Consider the following 3346-nt stretch of genomic DNA (forward strand, 5'->3'; position numbering starts at 1 on the left):
CTTCTTTTTCCCCCGTTTTTCCCCTTATTCCCACGGACTTACTGTCATTCATTTAGCCACTCTCATCCCCTTCTCCTCTTCTTTTTCCCCTCTCCCTTCTTTTTCTTCCCCTTTTCCCCTTTCCCTTTTTTTTTCCCACCCTTCCCCTCCTCTTGTTCTTCCCCTCCTCCCCCTCCTCCTCAGTTCCTCACAGCCTTCCTTCCCCAATTCCTCATTCTAATTCCTCACCATCTCCCTACCCCTTTCCTCCATATTCCTCCTTCCTCCTTTTATCTCCTTCTCCTTCCACCTCCTTCCTTCCTCCCTCCCTCCCTCCCTCCCTCCCTCCTCCTCCTCCTCCCCCTCCTCCTCCTCCTCCTTCCCCCCCCTCCCCCTCCCCCCCCCGACTCCCCCTGGAGAGACCCCCTTACCCGGGGCTCCTTGAGGCAGTTTTCTTCTTGGCGTCGGTGCCGAGGAGGTCGCGAATCTCCTCGTTGTAAATCTCGAGGTACGACGCCAGCACCAGGAACTTCATGTTTTCCGTCGTCTGGATCACCTCGAAGATGTGCTCGAACGCCGTGGGGAAAAGGGAGAAGTGAAAAAAAAAGATAGGAGGGATGGGGAGAAGACTAAGAGGAAGTTGTGTGATTGGGAATATATCGAAATGTAAAGGGAGGAAGAGGACTTTAAAAGAACGATTAAGTGTAAGCTTGTGGTTAAGGAAAAAAAAAAGCGATTTATTTTTTTCCGCGTCGGATCACCTCGAAGATGGCTCAAAAACCTCTTGGGGGGAAAGGGGAGAATGTGAGTGAAAGATATGGAGGGGCAAATTTGAATAAAAGGGATAGGGAGAGGACTAAAAGAAAGCGATGTGATTGGGAATATATCCAAATATAACGAGAAGAAGAGGACTCAAGTGTAAGGTTTGTGGTTAAGGGAAAGAGTGATTTCATGATTTCCGTCGTCTGGATCACCTCGAAGATGTGCTCGAACGCTCTGTCGGGGGAAGAGAGAACGCGAATGAAAGATAGGAGGGATAGAGAGAGGACTAAGAGAAAGCGATGTGATTGGGAATATATCGAAATGTAATGAGAGCAAGAGGACTTTCCAGGGCAATTAAGAGTAAGCTTGTGTAAGCAAGTGATGTGACTGAGAATATAGAGTAATGTAAAGGGCGCAAAGGAAAAGGATAATTTCATGTTTTCCGTCGTCTGGATCATCTCGAAGGTGTGTTCGAACGCTCGGTCGGGAAAGAGAGAACGTGAATAAAAGATAGGAGGGGTAAATTTAAATAAGAGGGATAGGGAGAGGGCTAAGAGAAAGGCAAAGAATTTTAAAAGGACGATTGGGGGGGAAGTTTGTGGTTTAAGGAAAAAAAAAAAAAGAGTGATTTCATGTTTTCCGTCGTCTGGATCACCTCGAAGATTTGTTCGAACGCTCTTCGAATGTGTTAGAAAGAGGGCGGGGGGGGGGGGGAGTGAGAATGTGAATTAAAAATAAGAGGAATATGAAGAAGACTAAGCGGACGTACGTATAATAAATGTTATTGCGAATTCATCGAAATGCAATGGGTATGAGAGTATGAGGACGATTAAGAGTAGGAAAAAGGGTAACCCGTCTAATACCTCAATATGTGTTCGAATGCTCTGAAAGGGAGGGGAAAAAAAAGAGGGGCAAAAAGAATGAGATAAGAGGGATGGGGGGAAGAGAGAAGAGGGAGGAAAAAGGAGAGTAAGAGGGCAAAAAGGGGTTTAAGGGGAATAAAAAAAATCGGGACTGAGAATATGGGAATGAGGAGGGGGAGAAAGGGGAATCAAAAGAAAGAAAAGAAAAGGGTTTTGGGGCTTCACGTTTTTAGGGCGAGCCCGGGAGTGAGGACGTGATGGAAAGTGAGAAGGAGGGGCATGGCGAATGGATTAGATAAATAAATGGAGTGAGATACTGAGACTGAGAAGATTATGGGGGAAGGGATGGGGGGGGAAAAAAGAGGGGGGGGGAAAAGGGGAAAAGGGAAGAGGAAAAAAAGGGAAGCCCATGGGGGGAAGTGAGGGAAAAGGGAACAGGGGGGGAAGGAATGGGGGGGAAAAAAAAAAAAAGGTAGAAGAAAGAGAGGGGGAGGACCAACAAGAAACGCGAACACAAGAATACAAGGAACACGGAGAAGACCAAGAGACCTAAGACTAATACCAAACAGGAGAAAGGAGAGGCACAAACGGGAGAAAGGAGAGGCACAAACAGGGAGAAAGGAGAGGCACAAACGGAGAAAGGAGAGGCACAAAAAAAGGGGGGGAAAGGGAGGCACAAAACGGGAGAAAGGAGGGGGCAAAAACGGGGGAGAAAGGAGAGGCACAAACAAGGAGAAAGGGAGAGGCACAAACGGGAAAAAAGGAGAGGCACAAACAGGAGAAAGGAGAGGCACAAACAGGAGAAAGGAGAGGCACAAACAGGAGAAAGGAGAGGCACAAAAAGGAGAAAGGAGAGGCAAAAACAGGAGAAAGGAGGGGCACAAAGGGGAGAAAGGAGAGGCACAAACGGGGAAAGGAGGCACAAACAGGAGAAAGGAGGGGCAAAAAACAGGAGAAAGGAAAAAAAAAAGGAAAAGGAGAGGCAAAAACAGGAAAAAGGGAAAGGGGCCCAAACAGGGGGGAAAAGGGAAAGAGGCACAAACGGGAAAAAGGGGAAGAGGCACAAAAGGGAGAAAGGGAGAGCACAAACAGGAAAAAAAGGAGAGGCACAAACGGAAAAGGAGGGGGCACAAAAGGAGAAAGGAGGAGGCACAAAGGGGAAAAAAAGGAGAGGCACAAAACGGGAAAGAAAGGAGAGGCAAAAAACGGGAGAAAGGAAAGGAAAAAAAACAGGAAAAAAGGAGGGGGGGGCCCAAACGGGAGAAAGGAGAGGCACAAACGGGAGAAAAGGAGAGGCTCACCTGGGTATAATCCCTCGCTGAGTCGGGGGGTCCGCGACGCCCTGCATCGTGAAGGACTTCCCGCATCCCGTCTGCCCGTACGCAAACACCGTGCCGTTGTAGCCCTACCCAACTCTGCCCCCGGGGGGGGACACCCGCTCGTTGGCGTCTTTAGGTGGGGTTATAAAGAGCGAGAGAATACTCGATCTTGGTTATTATTAGCGTGGTTAATGTTGGTTTAGGTTTGGATCATTTGGCTCGTGTTTGGATTTCCTTTTTTTTTTTTTTTTTTTTTGGGTTGGGGGGGGGGGGTGGGGGTGGGGGTGTTTTTTTTTTGGGGGGGGGGGGGTTTGGGGGTTGAAATGTTTTTTGGGGGGCTTGATTTTTATTTATTTATTTTTTTTTGCGTGAGGGGGAGGGATTTTGAACTGTTTTGTTCGATTTTCTGAAAAATTCTTAATC

General features: G+C 47.9%; 1 long non-coding RNA gene across 1 annotated transcript; it reads right to left on the reverse strand.

Moving 5' to 3' along the window:
- Positions 1–416: 416 nt before the first annotated feature.
- Positions 417–3011, reverse strand: LOC119575838. The gene is made up of 3 exons (XR_005229016.1): positions 2906–3011; positions 954–975; positions 417–535 (listed from the first exon to the last, which is right to left on the reverse strand). It is a non-coding gene; the product is annotated as an uncharacterized LOC119575838 (long non-coding RNA).
- Between the last annotated feature and the right edge of the window lie 335 nt (positions 3012–3346).

Source organism: Penaeus monodon, chromosome 8 (genome assembly GCF_015228065.2).
Source record: "Penaeus monodon isolate SGIC_2016 chromosome 8, NSTDA_Pmon_1, whole genome shotgun sequence".
In the NCBI taxonomy this organism is placed as follows: domain Eukaryota; kingdom Metazoa; phylum Arthropoda; class Malacostraca; order Decapoda; family Penaeidae; genus Penaeus; species Penaeus monodon.